Below are 19,625 nucleotides of genomic sequence, written 5' to 3' on the forward strand. Positions count from 1 at the left end.
TACATTTTCCATCCATAGCTCGGGCACTCAGCTGGCACAGATTTTTGGGCTCTCTGTTCCAGCCACTCCCAAAGCCCAGTGGAACGGGAATGACACTGCCTTCCATGGACCCAATGATGACGAATGTCAGTTGGCCTTCATAACCATTTTTGTAATTATTAGCTTGTTCCATGTTCAAAAGGATAGGCTTAGTCACACTACAAACATAAATACTAAGAAGATGGGTCCACACAAAATTGTGGAAGACACTTGTGCTCCACAGACAGCTGAAACTCTGATGGAGAAGGGGAAACATAGGAACATTGTAGGCACTCAATGAACATTCATCGACTGAAGAAGGAAAAATCCCAAAGACTAAACACGGCAGACACTTTTTGAGCACGTTCGCTCTTAACACATATTTGTTATTTCTCCTTTGATCCTCACGATAACCCCTCAAGAGAAGAGGAAAGGGAAGCTTGGGAAGGTTCAGTAACTTGTCCAAGGTCACACAGAGAATAATGGCAGGGGGAGGATTTGACCTGGAGCCTGAGCTTTTAAACTTATACTCTAGCTCTTTCAAATTTATATTATAGTACAGGTATGGTGGCTCACACCTGTAATCTCAGCACTTGGGAGGCTGAGGTGGGAGGATCGCATTAGCCCAGGAGTTCGAGACCAGCCTGGGCAACGTAGCAAGACCCTTTCTCTATTTATTTAAAAAAAAAAATCAGGCCGGTCACAGTGCCTCACACCTATAATCCCAGCACTTTGGGAGGCCAAGGTAGGCGGATCACCTGAGGTCAGGAGTTTGGGACCAGCCTGGCCAACATGGTGAAACTCCGTCTCTACTAAAAATACAAAAATTAGCCAGGCGTGGTGGCGGGTGCCTGTAATCCCAGCTACTCAGGAGGCTGAGGCACAAGAATCGCTTGAACCAAGGAGGCGGAGGTTGCAGTGAGCTGAGATTACGCCATTGCACTCCAGCCTGGGCAACAGAGTGAAACTCTGTCTCCCCTGCCCCCCCCCCAAAATCAAATTTATATTCTAGTTATTTTCTTAACTCCTAACTTTCTCCCTGAAATGCTGGCATCTTCCAAGTCACTGACTCCCTCAGGCTCAAAGAAATGGGGTCTGGTTGGGGTACCAAAGGCCAACGGGGGCCCAGCTGGAGATGCTGTGGCCCAGGTGAGGGGCAAGCACCTGTAGCATGTGCCCACGGGGCCGTGTACATGCACAGTGTGGCACATCTGGGATGGGGCAGGTGATCTGTGGGTGTGGGTAGGGTGGGAAGTAGCCACCCGTCCCTACTTGTAATTATTAGTTTGTTCCAAGTTCAAAAAGATAGGTTTGGTCACACTACAAACATCAATACCAGCAAGATGGGTAGGCGACATCAGAGAACCCTTCCATCTCTTTCCCTACTCCCCACTCAAGTGCTACTTCCATCTCTGTCCCAAAGCCCCTTCCTGCCAGCATCCTCACCATGCTTCAGCACCAGGAGGGAGCCCCCATCTGCCATGACTAACAAACTGACACTCACTTCCTTGTTTCCCTTTTAGCGACTTCCCAGGGTCACCCCAGGGCTGAGGCAGCTGACAAGCTCCTGCTGCCTCTGAGAGCAGAAGGTGGGTGCAGAGACCCCTCCCAGAGGGAGGTGCCACCTCCTGGATCCCCTCAATGGGGGAGTGTGGGGGGGGGGTAATTAGCAAGTTCAGCCTCCCCTTTGAAGCCTGCATTACGTAACTCTGTCAGCCCCTCTGTGTGGGTGAGGAAATAATGAATCCCCGGGCTCAGCCTGGGCTGCGTTCTCCATCTGGCATTGCTCTGTGTGTGTGTTTCTGTGTATTCATGCGTCGCCCGCGTGCTGTGTCATTTCTCTGCTGTGTGTGGCCCGGGTGTCGACCGGCTGAGTGTCTTTCGGCATCTTGCTGCTGGGTTCTGGTTTGCAGGGAAACCCATCCAGGACCGCTGTGCCCTTCTCTCTCCTTGCTTCCTTAACCCTCCCCAAGCCCCATGTCCTGCAGGTACCAAACCCAGGATGCTCACTGTTCAGTTGGTGGCAGAGACAGCCAGGACCTCCAGAGCTCTCTTAAGCATCCCGTTTGGCATTAGGGCTTAATTCTTTAATGAAAGAAGCAACTGAAAGGCGGCCTCTTGGGGAGGCAAGGCCCCCAAGCTGACTTCCTCCAGACTCTGGCTTGGGCCAGACCTTACTAAAGGACAGAGGTGGGAATTAGCCTTTGGTGTACTTTGCTTAAGGAAAAAAGAAAACAGAAATGAAGCAATTGGCAACGGCCCCTGGCCACTCTCAGCACGTTCTTCTCTCTTTCTCTGCTGCATCCTAGAATCAGGGAGGGCTCTGGGCTGGTGCTTGGGAAGTTGGTGTGCTGTTTCTCTCTCACACCTTGGCCGTAGAAAGGAAACTTGATCTTTGGAAGGAGTTGGAAGGAAGCTGGGCTGGGGAGAGGCAGATATATTTTCTGTCTGCTGAGAGACAGAGACAGAGAGGGAGGGAGACAGCAAGCTCTGGGTCTGAGCTCTGTCAATTAGCTTCTTTTTTTTTTAGACAGAGTCTCACTCTGTCACCCAGGCTGGAATGCAGTGGTGCGATCTCAGCTCACTGCAACCTCCGCCTCCTGGAATCAAACAATTCTCTAGCCTCAGCCTCCCGAGTAGCTGGGATTACAGGCTCCCGCCACCACACCTGGCTAATTTTGTATTTTTAGTAGAGATAGGGTTTTGCCATGTTGGACAGGCTGGTCTCGAACTCCTGACCTCAAGTGATCCGCCTGCCTCGGCCTCCCAAAGTGCTGGGATTACAGGCGTGAGCCATTGCACCTGGCCGTCAATCATTATCTTAATAACAATTCCACAACACTTTCTCTGCCTCCTTTTCCTCCTGCAAAACATCCTCATCTATCCTATTTTTCATCCTTGTCCTGACCAACATCAGGTTCGGCTGTCCCCCAACTTTACAGATGAATAAATTAAGCTGCTATAAGGACACCCACTTGTCCCGGTTTTTGAATGTCCAGTTTCCATGAGGCTCCGTAGGGAGAGCTGGCCGCCTCCTGCCCCAGGGAAGAGTTTTAAGGTCCTTCCTGGCTCTATCCGGGTGTTTCTGGGTGAGTTCTTTATTTTCTCTAAACCTCAGTTCCAAAATGCGGTCATTTGTAATCACCTCGTCTCTGAGTAACGGGGAGGGTTAAATGAAACAGTAAATGCAGAGAACTTGGCAATGTCATAGAGTAGTGAGAACTCAGAAAAGTGGCTTCCTATTATTGTTATGTAATAGATAACGATTCGGACTTCCTGGCTTTTAATTCAGTGCACTTTCTACTCTGTCACTGTCCAGCCAAAGGTACTTCAGGCGCCACGTAGAAGGGGGCCCTTCCCTTGAAATCACACCAAGGCATCTCACGCCGGTCTGGGTGGGGGGCACCGTCTACGGAGAGACGGCTGCTGGATAGAATTGCCTGACAGCCCTGCCTCCGCCCTCAGGAGCTGGGATTTTAAACAAATCACATACGCATGCTTGCCAGGGTACATACCATGGAAACAATACTTGGACCCAAGCCTCATTCAAGGAGTTCAGTGGCTTCGGGTGTATTTATTGCATTTACCTTGCTGTGAAGAAATTAGTAGCTGACTATCGGGGATGCCTGCCAGTGAGAGGGAGAAAGCCCAAATAGGCCAGCGTCTGCTACTCCCTCCTCTCTGTGCGACCTTGGCCAAGCCCCTCTCCACCCTGAACCTCATTTCTGCAACAGAAGGAAAGGTAACAGCGGCAGCCTCCTGTGGTTGAGAGCTTACTGTGCACTAAGCATTGGTGCCTGAGCCCTCTGTATAGGGGTTTTATTTAATTGTTACAGACTATATGAGAGAGAGAGAGAGAGAGAGAGAGAGAGAGACAGACAGGGTCTTGATATCTTGCCCAGGCTGGTCTCAAACTCTGTGCCTCAAGTGATCCTCTTGTCTTAGTCTCAAGAGTAGCTAGGACTACAGGTGCATGCCACTACACCAAGCTAGTTGTTTTTGTATTTGTAGAGACAGAGTCTCACTATGTTCTCGAACTCCTGGGCTCAAGTGACCCTCCTGCCTCGGCCTCCTGAGTTGCTGTGTCTACAGGCATGAGCCTCCATGCTGGGCCTTGTAAGCGCCATTTTTATCTGCACCTTACGGATGGATAAGGCAGATGAGGTTCAGGGACATAAATCAAGGAGGTAGATCTGGGTCTAAGTGAGTGGTCAATCACAGTCCTGAAAATAATCTCACAACAGTATGCCTCCCTCCTTTTCCTCCACAAAGCACATCCTTGCCTGTGGATCTGGGTCATATTTGATTGCCCCATTTTGTAGATGAGAAAACAAAGCTCCCACAGGGAAGCCTGCTTGTCCTGGTTTACCCGTGCTTTCCATTTTTAGCATTGAAAGATGAAGAATGTTAGGATGAAGAGGAGCCACCAAGCCTATCTAGTCTAGCTTCCTCATTCAGAAATGAGAAAACAGAGGCCTGGAGAAGCAAAGGGCTCATTCAACGTCGACCAGCCACAGCTGGAGCGTCCAGACCTGTGCTGTCCAATATGGCAGCCGCTTGACACAGATGGCCATTGAGCACATGGACTGTGGCAGGTTCAGTTGCAATGTGCTGCAAGAGTAAAGTGCACATTGACTTTCAAAGACTAGTATGAGAGGTGATGGGTGCACCAAAATCTCAGAAGTCACCACTAAAGAACTTAGTCATGTAATCAAACACCACCTGTTCCCCAAAAAACCTATTGAAATAAAAAAATTTAAAAAACAAAAAACAAAGACTAGTATGAGAAAAAGAACATAAACATCTCCATGATGTTTACTGATTACATTTGAAATGATGCTGTTATGGATATATTGTGTTAAATAAAATTATTATGAAAGTTAATTTTCCCCATTGCTTTTCACTCTTTCTTTTTTTGTGAGACAGGGTCTCACTCTGTCACCCAGGCTGGAGGGCAGTGGCACAATCTTGGCTCACTACAGCCTCCACCTCCCAGGCTCAAGTGATCCTCCCACTTCAGCCTCCTGAGTAGCTGGGACTCCAGACACACGCCACCATGCCCAGCTAATTTTTGTATTTTTGTCGAGAAGAGGTTTTGCCATGCTGTCCAGGCTGGTCTTGAACTCCTGGGCTTGAGCAATCCTCCTGCCTCAGCCTCCCAAAGTATAGGGATTACAGGCATGAGCCACTGTACCCAGCTGCTTTTTACTCTTTTTTTTGAGACGGAGTCTTGCTCTGTCGCCCAGGCTGGAGTGCAGTGGCACGATCTCGGCTCACTGCAAGCTCTGCCTCCCAGGTTCACGCCATTCTCCTGCCTCAGCCTCCCGAGTAGCTGGGACTACAGACGTGTGCTACCATGCCCGGCTAATTTTTTTGTATTTTTAGTAGAGACGGGGTTTCACCGTGTTAGGTCTCGAGCTCCTGACCTTGTGATCCGCCTGCCTTGGCCTCCCAAACTGCTGGGATTACAGGCTTGAGCCACCGTGCCCGGCTGCGCTTTTTACTCTTTTTAATGTGACTTATAAAGCCCAACATTACACACATGGCTTGCATTATATTGCCATTGGGCAGCATGGGTCTAGAGTGTGACCATTGTTCTTTCTGTAGCCTACCATCCCTGGATCTCCTCAAGAACCTACTGGTAACAGCCAGGCAGAAGACACTTCTTAAAGTTTTCCCTTTTAAAGAAACCAGAAAAATGACAAAGAGGGTTTGCAAATATCACGTCACCTTTTGAAACTGACCTCTGGGAATAGGCATGGTGGGGGTAGCATGGAGAGAGAGAAAATCCACCCAGAACCATATGAATAGAGAGGTCATAGTAGAATGTCCCCTGGGCTAATAGTCCAGTATCCAAAATCTTGCTTCCAAGTGTCAGTTGAAATCTAACCCAGGGCTGTCATCCCAGCACTTCGGGAGGCTGAGGCAGGCAGATTGCTTGAGGCCAGGAGCTTGAAATCAGCCTGTGCAACATAGTGATATCCCATTTCTACAAAAAACACAAAAATTTGGACAGGCACGGTGGCTCACACCTGTAATCCCAACACTTTGGGAGGCCGAGGCAGGTGGATCACTTGAGGTCAGGAGTTCAAGACCAGCCTGGCCAACATGGCGAAACCCCATCTCTACTAAAAATACAAAAAAGTTAGCTGTGTGTGGTGGCAGGCACCTGTGATCCCAGCTGATCAGGAGGCTGAGGCAGGAGAATGACTTGAACCTGGGAGGTGGAGGTTGCAGTGAGGCGAGATTGCGCCACTGCACTCCAGCCTGGGCGACAGTGAGACTCTGTCTCAAACAAAACAAAACAAGACAAAATAAAAATTAGGCATGGTGACACATGCCTGTAGTCCCAGCTATTCTGGAGACTGAGGTGGGAGGATCAATTGAGCCTGGGAGGTTGAGGCTGCAGTGAGCCAAGATAGCACCACTGCATTCCAGCCTGGGTGACAGAACAAGACCCTGTTTCATAGGTGGGAACTGAACAATGAGAACACATGGACACAGGAAGGGGAACATCACACTCTGGGGACTGTTGTGGGGTTGGGGGAGGGATAGCATTAGGAGATATACCTAATGCTAAATGACGAGTTAATGGGTGCGGCACACCAGCATGGCACATGTATACATATGTAACTAACCTGCACATTGTGCACATGTACCCTAAAACTTAAAGTATAATAATAATAAAATTTAAAAAAAATCTAACTCATCTGTACAATAAATGTGTCATTAAAGACAATGAGGCAGATCTCTATCTGCAAATAAGAAATGAACTCCAAGGTATACCATTAAGGTGCAAGCAAGTCGGTTCTGTATATGTAAATGTAAAGATTATTCTGGAGGAAACAGATATCAATGGTTGCATCTTAAGAGGAATGTTAGAAGTCAGTAGGAGGGAGATATACTTTGTATTGAATACCTTTTTTTCTATTTAAGTATCATGTAAATTTTTGAAATCACATATGTGTTACCTTTTACATGAATAATATCAAAGAAAACAAAACCCAGCCTGCCTGTGAGGTCTTGATTCTTTTCAGTTTATACACCCAAAAAATCTCTGATGGAGTTTCAGCCCTGTTTCCCATCTCCCTCCAATCTCATTTAAAAACAAACTCCATGTCCTCCAAGTCTTCAAAAACAAAACAAAATACTGCCACCCCCAACACAAACAAAAGACGGAAAGCGTAAACCCAACTGCGCTCTTTTAAAAAATGCAAAACCACCAACTTCTTTACATTTCCTGAACTGCTAATTTGCAGTCTTTCCCCAGAGAGATCACCACCCAGGAATCAAGCTGAAGTGCTTTCTCCCATGCCGGTAAGTCATGGTGGCAAACCCACAAGTCCCCACAAATCTGGGGGTTAAGTTGGCATTCTTTGCCTTGGGGATCCCAAAGACACAAGCATCCTGAGTCTCCTCAGCCATGGAATTCCCCCAGTTTCATGGCTACAGTTTGCCTATGATGATGTCAATCTTCCCACCTCTGATGCCCATATCTCAGAGGTAGTAACAGGCTCAGCTTAGAGTTACAAGCACGAGCATTAATGATTGTTTAAAATGTGACACACACTCTGTTGTCAAGGCTTTGGGAAATCCCACTCTCTTACATTGCTGCTAAATACAACCTCTTTGAATGGCAGTTTGACAATATCTACCTCCAAATTTAAAATACATATATCTTGGCCTGACAATTCAAATGTCAGGACTTTCTCCTGCACGTAACCTGAAAGGAACATCCTTAAACACATACAAAACTTCTTTGCAGGGTTCTGAATATCTGAATATCAAGAGATTGAGAAAATCTTAAGTACCCATCAATAGAAGACTATTAAGTCAACTATGGCACATCCATACAACGGAATTCTGGGCAGGCATTAAACAAGCAGGAGATTAGAGCTAAAAAGACCAGACCAATGAGGAATGCTCTTAAAGATACAGTGTTAAATTTAAAAGCAAGGTGGAGCACACCCATTTAGAAATATAATTATATGTCCATCCTACAGCTTCATCATGCATTCATCCATGTTTCCACATAAGCTTGGAGATGCACTGAACAGCTCTGGAAAATTATTCAAGATATCAGTAACAGTGGTTACTTCTAGGAAAGGGGGCTGGAAGGCTAGAAATTGGGTGGGAAGGACGCTTACTTTTTATTGTATATTCCTTCATATTAGATTGCTATTATTTATTTATTTATTTTTGAGACAGGGTCTCGCTTTGTTGCCCAGGCTGGAGGGCAGTGGTGTAACAACAGCTAACTGCAACCTCCAAGGCCTGGGCTCAAGTTATCCTCAAGCTTTGGCCTCCTGAGTAACTGGACTACAAGCACACACCACCGTGACTGGCTAATTTTTTAACTTTTTGTAGAAACGGTGTCTCACTATGTTGCCCAGGGTGGTCTCAAACTCCCGGCCTCAAGCAATCCTTCCACCTTGACCTCCCAAAGTGCAGAGTTTATAAGCATGAACCACTGTGCCTGGACTAAATTATTATTTTTTAACAATGTTTTTTGCATCAATTTTAAGAAAAGAGTAAGGTCTTTGAAGTCAGACTGTCTGATTCTCTACTTGGTTTTGTGATTGTGGGCAAGTTACTTACTCTCTCTGAGTCATAGTTTCTGCATCTATTAAATAGGGGTGATAATAGTGCCTATATAGATAAGGTGTCTGAGGATAGAAAGAGATAATAGTTAATGTTTTCTCCTTTTTTATTTATTTATTTATTTTGAGATGGAGTCTCACTCTGTCACCCAGGCTGGAGTGTGGTGGCGCAATCTCAGCTTGCTGCAACCTCTGCCTCCCAGGTTCAAGTGATTCGCCTGCCTCAGTCTCCTGAGTAGCTGGGACTACAGGCACCCGCCACCACTCCTGGCTAATTTTTGTACTTTAATTTTTAAATTTCTATTATTTTTATTCTTTTTTGAGATGTAATCTTGCTCTGTTGCCCAGGCTGAGTGCAGTGGCGTGATCTTGGCTTACTGCAACCTCTGCCTCCCAGGTTCAAGTGATCCTCCTGCCTCAGCCTCCTGAGTAGCTGAGATCACACCTGGCTATTTTTTTTTTTTTTTTTTTTTTTTGTATTTTTAGTAGAGATGGGGTTTCACCATGTTGGCCAGGCTGGTCTCAAACTCCTATCCTCAAGTGATCCACCTGCCTCGGCCTCCCAAAGTGCTGGGATTACAGACATGAGCCACTGTGCCCAGCCAATAGTTAACGTCTTCTATGTTATTACAATGCACCATAGACTAGGTAAGTGTCCAGGAAATGGATCCTTTTACCACCACTATTACTAATTATCATCACGTAAGCAGTCATTTTTCTATTGAGCATCCGTAGTGTCTGGTGGATGTGCTGCTTAAAGCACTTTGTGTTGAAAGACCAGGTAAAAGGTACGGACACGTGGACTGGTCCTGTCTCCCATGGGAGTCGATGACTGTCATTGGCTCCTTTTCGGAATGCTGCAAAAGCAGGATTCAGTTTGTCGGAACACGGCACATGAAAGATGCATCCAGAAGCACTGAGGCCCCAAAACTTGGTGGTGAGTCAACACCACTAGGGCAGGATGAGGAGGACGGTCTGGTTCATCATAAGGAGAGAGCTGCAGGGCTGTCATCCCGATGTTAGAATAGATCTGGGGAATCACAGAGTCTTCATTTCAGCTTCGTTTTGCAGAGCTCATTTACATGAGCTAGTTCGGCCGACGGGAGACCAATATATCCATCCATCATATGACAGAAAATTTCAGGGTTTGGGGCTAAGGTTCTTAAGTTCCTTCTATCCATGGACGCTTCAGTGGCACAAAAGTACAAAAGTGGCACAGATGCACTTCTGCCTCCCGGCCTTGCCCCTACATACATGCCCCATTGCTGTAAATGCTGTGTGGGGGTCAAAGGCATGAATTTGGAGCTAGAAAAACCAGGGTTTGTGACCCACCTCTGCTGCCTATTAGCCTCAGATTCCTCATCTGTAAAGTGGGAACAATTCTGGTTTCTGCCTTAAAGACGGAAACCAATAAATCACATGGAATAATTTAAATGGAAGTGCATTAGAGGGGATAATTCATCTATAGCATGTGGTACTGTTGACTATTATTTTTAGAGTCACTTTAGATTACACATCAAGATAATTGAACCATTTCAGGCTAGATATGCAAACATAATCATGGCCAAGAGGACAGCCTCATTACTATAAAAAGGAAACATATTATCAGCGGTCTCGGAAATTTTTCTTAACAATCATTAAAATAAGATGGCACATATTTTCTAACCCCCATTAACATTATACTCTTTTACTTTTTTTTCCCTCCCTCCCTCTTTCTCTCCTTTGCCTCCTCTCGTCTTTCCTTTTCTTTCCTTCATGCCAACCATTCATTTGCCTACTCATACATAGCTCTCCCCAGGTCAGGGCAGTCAGTGTGGAGCTTGCATTGGGATTACAGGGGTGGATAAGATAGACAGCACCCCTGCCCTCAAGCTTACAACCTAGGGTGGAGGTAGTTGGAGAGAAATATTAGTGATAAAAACAATGAGTAGAACAAAAGCGAAAATACAGGGTGCTAATGAGACCTTGCATAAGGTAGGTACATAACATGGTCTGGGTGGTGGTGGTCAGGGAAGGCTTCCTGGAGGAAGAGTCAGGATCCAGAGTTGGCCAGATAAGAAGGTGGATGGAGGAAGTGAGAAATGGAGGACAGAGACCAGCGTGTGAGAAGGCACTGTGGTAGGATGGAGCTGGCATTGGGGTGACAGAAGAAAGCCATGTCACGAGATAAATCTGGAGAGGTCATCAGGGGCTGGATCATCAGGTCTCTTGAAAGGCAAGTTAACGATTTTGGACTTTATTCTTAGAGCGATGGCAAGCATTGGAGGGTTTTGAGACAAGAAGTACAGTGGTCAGATTTAGATTTTATGAAGATTACTCTGGCTGCTGCTGGATGGAAAATGGGTGGGAAAAGCAAGGCTGGGCATGGGGAGCCTGGTTAGGAGGCTGCTGCAGGCCAGAGATGAGCAATGATGGTGGTTAAGGATCAGGTGGTGAAAGGGAGGAAGGAAGGAAGTGGGTCGATTTAAGAGATGTTTACAAGATTGAGTCAACAAGATTTGGTGACTAATTGGATAAAGAAGCTAACGGAGAAGGAGGTGTCTGCAGTGACCTCCCAGCTCCTGGCTTCCACTAGTAGAAGGAGTGTGAAGGTTTTCCCGAGAGAGGGAAACCTGAACAATGGGGTAAAAATAGGGTGAAAGGGCTGGATGCCTGTAATCCCAGCACTTTGGGAGGCTGAGGTGAGAGGATTGTTTGAGGCCAGGAGTTCAAGACCAGCCTGAGCAATACAGTAGGACCCCCATCTCTACCAAAAAAAAAAAAAAAAAATTAACTATGATTGTGCCACTGCACACCAGCCTGGGTGACAGTGCAAGACTCTGTCAAAAAGAAAGAAGGAAGGAAGGAAGGGAGGGAGGGAGGGAGGAAGGAAGGAAGGAAGGAAGGAAAATGGGGGTGAAAGAAAGAATAAGAATGAATGAAACTCATTTCATAGAACTGTCTTTCATGAATAGTAATAATTTAGTTGTGGTCTAGTATATTGCAAGAATCAACATTTCCTAATAACGTCATTTCCATAATTCTGAGAATTCAGCTACAAAAAATATGCTCAATTTGGCTCAATTCCAAGCTTTGCCATTTATAAGCTATTTGATCTTGGATAAGTCATTTAACATTTTGACTCTCAATTTCCTTTTGTGAAATCAAAACAGTAATAACAACTAGTTGCCAAGACTTTTGTAATGATTAAGCAAGATGGACACTGTAAAGGGCACTTTGTAAACTGTAAATGTCAACTATAATGACAATGTTGAGTGTTTATTTTTCAGGGAACATAATAACTGTTTTCTCCAAATTGCACATCAATGTTAACTTGAGGCTCAACCAAATTTCTCCTCTCATGCCTGGCATCCTTGGGTGCTTTCTGGTGTAGGGGAGCTGAGTCAAAAGGCTGACAAAAGGTGCTCAGGGAAGAAAAAAGAAGTAAGAATAACTATTTTAAGAGAGCAGTAATAATATTTGTTCCCTTCACTCGAAAGTTGCCTTTAAATAGATCCACAACATCCATATAGGCCTGAATCAGTTACAAATGAATTTCAGTAAAGGGAAAATATGTTAAATAGAAAACATAAACCACAATGGCAGAAATAATTCCACATATGTCAGATATACCAGTAATAACAATAAATGCAATTGGGTCAAACTTGAGTAAAAGATCAAGACTCTTCAATTGTATAAAATGGATTTGCAGTTGTCCTATCTTAGCATGAATGTGTAGACTAGTACCAAGGACAGGAGGGAAAATATTCATTAAGGCAGGCCTGAGCCTAGTATACATTTGCTGGCCACATGGAGCTAAAGCACCACGGGTCTGCTTTCATCTGCACAATATAATTGACTTTCTTCTTAGAATATGTTAGCACCTAGTAAGCATGAAATAAGTATTTGGTGAATAAGCGCTCAACTATTCACACTGAGTACTCATTAGGTTGAAATATATGAATTAACAGTTTTGCAAATGATCAACTTTTTCAATTTCGTACAGTTCAACTTAATATTTTGAGCATTTTTATATGTAAGCACTTTATTGGAAGATCTCATTTGCATTCTTGCAACACGATATGAACGTGACATGACATTATAATTCCCATTTTATAGATGTTAAAATCGAGGCTCAACGACATTAAGTCATAGGTTATGCAGCTAGTGTCAGTGGTGGGGACTCAAGTCAAGTTTGTCTGAACTCAACGTCTTTGCTTTTCTAATGTTCTAAGTACTACTATATATTTTTAGCTCAATTCTACAATTTTAGTAATTGAAAGTTGAAAGAGATGCTAGGGATTTTCTACTCCAATTCACAATATTGATTTTATAAACCTCCTACAGGGCTCAGGGAACCCTGAAAATCCTGAAATTGTGTGCACAACTTTTGTGATACGTGCATTTATATGGGGAAAACAGGCCATGGCATTAATACAATTTTCCGAGTATTCTATTACACAATAAATAATAAGGGTAGAAGTCACTTGTTTCACATTACATTCTGCAGATGAGGAGCTACAGGCTCATAGTCAGGAAAGGACTTGCCTAAGATTCTTAGAAACAGAGTCAGAACGAAGATCAAACGCCGGCTATTATGATTCATTCTTGCTTGCTTGCTTGGTTGCTTTCTTGCTTTTTTTTTTTTTTTTTTTGGCAGTGTCTCCCTCTGTTGCCCAGGTTGGAGTGCAGTGGCACAATCTCAGCTCACTGCAACCTCCGCCTCCTGGGTTCAAGCAATTCTCCTGCCTCAGCCTCCTGAGTAGCTGGGACTATAGACACCTGCCAGCTAATTTTTATATTTTTAGTGGAGATGGGATTTTGCCATGTTGGTCAGGCTGGTCTCAAACCCCTAACCTCATGTGATCCGTCTGCCTCGGCCTCCCAAAGTGCTGGGATTACAGGCGTGAGCCACCGCGCCCGGCTGCAAGATGCTCTTTCTGTCTTGTTATGCTGGAGCTTAACAATTTAAATTATTGCCCAACAGTCAAATATTGGCTCACCTCCCTTCCTGGTGAAATACCTCCAAAAATTATCTGCCTCCTGAGGATCGATAACAGGGTATCTGAAGATACCACTACAAGTGAGATGAAGGGACAAGGCTAACAGATTCTAGTCACTTGTCAAAGTAAATGTTTAAACAATCAATTTCATAATTAGGATAAGAAGCTTAAAATATATATTTAGTGCTGTAAGGGAACCATAGATGATAATGTACTTTTTCCAATAAAAAATCAAATAAAAATAATGATTATGGTATCAGAGACGTCCGCTACAATTCCTTCATTTACTCAGCTTTTATCAATTAACTCTTAGGGCTGGGCTCAGTGGCTCATGCCTGTAATCCCAACACTTTGGGAGGTTAACGCAGGAGGATTATTGAGCCCAGGAGGTCGAGGCTGCAGTGAGCCATTATTGTGCCACTGGACTCTAGCCTGGGTGAAAAAGCAAGACCTTGTCTCAAACAAACAAACAAAAAACAAACAAACAAAACAAACAAACAAACAAAAAAACAACCACCTGTGCATAGCACAGGACTTGGCACATAATAGGTACTCAGTGAATCAGGGTCTCAATCTCTAAGTCTACAGCTATTGAATGAAGCAGCCCTGTGAGAGGTGAGAGGCAGCAGTGGGGACTCTAGAGAACTGGAGGGCCCATGCCATGTCTGGAGAGCAGTTCCAGCCAGTGGTCGCCATGCAGAAAGCCAAGACTGGTCTCACTTCACTTCCTGAAAGCAGCTGCAGGGAGGTGATGGCATGGCCCATTACAAATGAGTGAATGAATGAGACTTCAGACACTTGGTTAACAAAAGTTGGATTCAGGCCAGGTGCCGTGGCTCACGCCTGTAATCCCAGCACTTTGGGAGGCTGAGGCGAGCGGATCACCTGAGGCCAGGAGTTTGAGACCAGTCTGGCCAACATGGTGAAACCCCGCCTCTACTAAAAATACAAAAATTAGCCAGGCATGGTGGCACGTGCCTGTAATCCCAGTTACTCAGGAGGCTGAGGCAGGAGAATGGCTTTAACCCGGGAGGCTGAGGTTGTAGTGAGCCACGATCACACCACTGCACTCCAGCCTAGACCACAGAGCGAGACTCTGTCTCAAAAAACAAAAACAAAAACAAAAACAAAACTTGGATTCAGAAAAAGGAACGACAATGTGGGGTGGGTCTTAATGGAGTTTGCAAAACCACCAGCGATGAACATGGTCTGCTTTGCTACCCAAAGCGTGGTCCATGCACCAGCACCAGCAGCATCACCTGGGAGCATGTCAGCAATGCAGAATCCCAAGGCCCAGCCCAGACCTATGACTCAGGCTCTGCATTTTAGGAAGATCCCCCAGTGGATCTACGTGCACACTGGAGTTTGAGAAACACCGGTACAGTTTGCTTCTAAAGCCCCGTGTGACTTTTTGTGACCTACACAAATGGCCATTTTAAAGGAAATTTCAACTTCAACTCAAACTATCACCTGTTCTGCACAAAAAATGCTTCAGATCCAGGATATCACATTCTTCAATCAGGCTCTGGTCGGATTCTATCAAAGACAGCCCATAGGTATACAAATGAATTGCATTTGGTTAACACAGTTAAATTTTTTCCCCCAAATTTGTTATCACCATTTAAAAACTGGAGGTTTCAGGACGGGCATGGTGGCTCACACCTGTAATCCCAGCACTTTGGGAGGCCAAGGAAGGTGGATCACTTGAGGTCAGAAGTTGAAGACCAGCCTGGCCAAGATGGTAAAACCATGTCTCTACTAAAAATACAAAAATTAGCTGGGTGTGGTGGTGCACACCTGTAGTCCCAGCTGCTTGGGAGTCTGAGGCAGAAGAATTGCTTGAACCTGGGAGGCAGAGGTTGCAGTGAGCCAAGATCGCGCCACTGCACTCCAGACTGGGTGAAAGAGAGTGTGACCCTGTCTCAAAAAAAGGAAAAAAAAGAAAAACAAACAAACAAAAAACTGGAGCTTTCATCAAAGATAGAAATTTCTGGCTTTCTTGGAACCATGGAAGATATGTTTACACTGGGCCTGTGTTCCTGAGCACACTCCAAACAGCTGGAGTAGGTGGTGGCACCCCCCCCCCCCCCACTTTAGGTGGGGCATGAGCTCTCTGGTTCCCCTGCAAAACCCTGTGGCCCCCATCATTCATTTGTTTCTTGCAAATAAGTATTTCACTATAGGCCTTTGACTGTGGGACCCCTGCTAGAGAGTGAGTTTTAAAGGGCAATAAGGAAGGTCACCTTCAGAAGCTACTCAATGAAGGGACAGCATGCTCAGTGATTTGGGTCTTGTCCTGGGTGGTCCCAGTCGATCCAGGTGTTTGATGGGATCCCCACCTCCGCATGAGATCACAGCATCCACCCCAGCTTGTGCCCTGGGGCTGATGCTCAACCCTGACCTTGTTCTCCCTGGGTTAAATCTACTGAGAGTGACACAGCACTTTCCAGGATCATCTTGAAGTCTGTATCTGTTTCTTCTTTCACCTTGGGTGTGCACCAAAGCCCTTCCTGGAGTGACACCTTTCTATCTAAATTGGGCTTTTTCTTTTGATGTCAAACCAGTCCTTGCATACTCATTCTAACAGGAGCTGAGTGGAATGCAACTTCCTTCCTCCATCCCAAGGGAAGATTCAGTCCCAGATCCCCTAGAGTTTTTTTTTTGTTGTTGTTGTTTTTCAGTGACTCTACCTGGGGGTTACCTGAACTGGCTTGGTCTTTATCTCGTGTTGCACCAGCACACCTGGGAAGCCCCTGGAGGACACCCTACCTCAACACTGCGGGACACATCCCCACCTGAGTCAGCTTTACTGAACAGAGCTCTGCAAATAACCCCTGAAATAAAAATCACAGAAGAGAACGGTGTCACCTTCAACAGTCTATAAGCTGATGTCGCAGAGGCTGGAAGGAAGGGTTAAGGGGGAATGTCATGGTTTAGGATCACAGGCATGGGGTTCAAGTCCTGATTCTGTCATTTACTGACACGTGACTCGGTCAAGGGCTTCAGCATCTTGGTGCCTCTGTTTCTTCATCTATAAAATGGCAAAAAACAATAGTCCTGAATCTACTTTGCAAGACTCTTGTGAAGATTCCATGAAGTAACGTCATGTTTCCCATGCTGCTCTTACCAACATCATATCTTTGCACCATACCCGTGTCTCACCTATGCAATTATTTATTTAATATTTTCCCTTACAATGAACTCACTTTCTATCTTAGATACTATAGCCTCATTCTAAAAGCTAATATCCACGAAATCGTCATATAAATTTGCTAGCTGCTTTTTTCTATGATCTATCAAAACAAATATTTAATGAGTAAATTTTTAAAAAAATGGCTCCTTGATCTAATCATGAAAACACATGGAACAAATTCACACGAAGTGGCACTGTAACTGACCAGTCATCTTCAAAGGTGTCAAGCCCGCGGGAGACAAGGAAAGACTGACAAACTGTCACAGATCAGAGGCGGCAGAGAGAAATCAGCGCCGAAAGCAATGTGGGATCCTGGAACCGAAACAGCACAGTAGCGGAGAAAGTGGTGCAATTCGAATAGGGTCTGTCGTTTAGTTAATATCATGCCATTGTCAATCTTCTGTTCTTGATAATTAGATTATGGTTATGTATGATATTAACATTGGGGAAACTAGGTCAGGGTATAAAGAAACTCGTTGTACCATATTACAACTTTTCCGTGAATCTAAAATTACTTCAAAATAAAAGTTTTTCAAAAAATGAGTATCAGTAAAGTGATTGTTCCTTTTCCCTTCTCCTCGCCCCCTGGCAACCACTTATCTGCTTTCTGCCTCCGTGGATTTGTCTATTCTGGATACTGCATATAAATGAAATCCTACAAGATGAGGCTTTTTGAGTCTGGCTTCTTTCACTCAGCATCACGCTTTTGAGGTTCATCCATGTTACAGCATAGATCAGCACTTCATTTCTTTTAGTGGCTGAGTAATATTCCATTAGATAGATGGATAAGCCACTTTTAGTTTATCCACTCGTCCATTGACAGACATTTGGGCTGTTTCCACCCTTTGGCTATCGTGAATAGTGCTATGAACACACATGGAAAAGTTTTTGTTTGAATACTTGTTTTCAATTCTTAAGAAGTACAAGGTTCCCTTGTGGGGTAATGGAGATGTTTTGGAACTAGATAGACGCAATGATCACACAACACTGGGAATGTACTAAATGCTACTCTAAAATGGTTAATTTTATGTTACATGAATTTTACCTCAATGAAATAAAACAATAAAAAATGGGTCCCACCAGTGGAGTATCCACCATATTTTGGAAACCTGTGCTTATACAGGCCCAGGGCTTAGCATGGTACCTAGTCTGTAGCAAGTACATGAAGAACATTGGCTGGTGTTATTATTCATTATTTTGAGACTGGGTCTTGTTGTGTTGCCCAGGCTGGAGTGCAGTGGTGCGATCATAGCTAACTGCAGTCTCGAACTCCTGGGCTCAAGGATCCCCCTGCCTCAGCCTTCTGAATAGCTGGGACTACAGGCACGAGCCACCACACTTGGTTAATTTTTTATTTTTTGTAGAGATGGCGGTCTTGCTACATTGCTTAGGCTGGTCTTGAACTCCTGAGCTCAAGCGATCCTCCCTCCTCAACCTCCCAAAGTGCTGGTGTGAGCCACCATGCCTGGCCAGCTGGTGTTATTATTACTACCAGAGACACACAGACTCTCAGCTCCCACTTCAGAGTTTTTTTCTACAGTATCATTGTCATTTCCACCAAGAAAGTTTCTCCAAGTTTAATCTACAACTCTCCTTGGAAGTCAGCAGTAAAATCTCAGGATTCCTGAGATGCTATCATTAGAAAACCTTGCTTTGAAATCTATGAACCTTTTGTGCTTTGATAAGACTTGCATTCCTGGCTAGCAGGGCACAGCACGCCATTGCCATGGGACGATGTGTGACGTGCTCAGGGACAATGCAGAGTGGGCATTCAACAGGCACTTACTAGTTACCTGTTGACTGCACACCAAAGCTATTTCAACAGATTATTCAATGAGTCACACCTCCTCAGTTAACTGGGTGCTTTATTTAGGACTCCACCCTACAATTTGCAGGCTAAGTTGCAATGCCCTGGCACTGTTCACTTGATTTTATAGTACCCACTCCCATTTTCTCAAAGTACCTTGTGTGTTTGAAATGAAAGCAAATGCCTGACTTATTTTAAGGATTTCATAAGGACCCTACAGAAAACTGAAGACACACCAGCATGTCCTGGATCCAGGAAGCAAAATGGAGACATTCCAGGATGTCCCAACTCAGGGAAACTTCTTTTTGCTCAGAGCTGATGAACTGGGATTGGTCTTACTCACCATTATCGGTGAGCTCTTCCTCTTTCCCCCCATCTGTGCTAGTTGCCACCCTTTGCCCCCAGATTCATTCTCCAAACTTATCTGGGCTCCCGAAGAGGCTGACCTCTGTGGACATCAAAAGGTCTCTTGGCCGGGTGCGGTGGCTCAAGCCTGTAATCCCAGCCCTTTGGGAGGCCGAGGCGGGCGGATCACGAGGCCAGGAGATGGGGACCATACTGGCTAACACGGTGAAACCCCGTCTCTACTAAAAATACAAAAAAATTAGCCGGGCCTGTTGGCGGGCGCCTGTAGTCCCAGCTACTCGGGAGGCTGATGCAGGAGAACGGCGTGAACCCGGGAGGCGGAGCTTGCAGTGAGCCGAGATTGCGCCACTGCACTCCAGCCTGGGCGACAGAGCAAGACTCAAAAGAAGAAGAAGAAAAAAAAAAGTCTCTTGCCCTCTGGCATCTGATTGGGTTTGGCCAATGGGATGTGGAGACAGGAGATGAGGGAGAAGCAGAGAAGCCAGGATATTTCTTTCTCTGCTCTCTCCCTCTCTTAGTGTTGTAGTCTGGCAGGGTCTGCATTCCCTTCTGAGTATAGCTTCTACAGGGACCCTTCCCTTCGCCAGCACCCCCACTCCATTCCACCACCCAAAGGGCTTCGGTAACACTGTTGCTTCCCCCTGCTCCTTCAGGCCTGG

General features: G+C 45.3%; 1 protein-coding gene across 3 annotated transcripts in view; it reads right to left on the minus strand.

Moving 5' to 3' along the window:
- NOS1 (nitric oxide synthase 1) overlaps positions 1-19,625 on the minus strand; it is a 153,750-nt gene that overhangs the window by 123,818 nt on the left and 10,307 nt on the right. The window lies entirely within an intron of this gene.

Source organism: Gorilla gorilla, chromosome 10 (assembly GCF_029281585.2).
Source record: "Gorilla gorilla gorilla isolate KB3781 chromosome 10, NHGRI_mGorGor1-v2.1_pri, whole genome shotgun sequence".
Classification (NCBI taxonomy): Eukaryota; Metazoa; Chordata; class Mammalia; order Primates; family Hominidae; genus Gorilla; species Gorilla gorilla.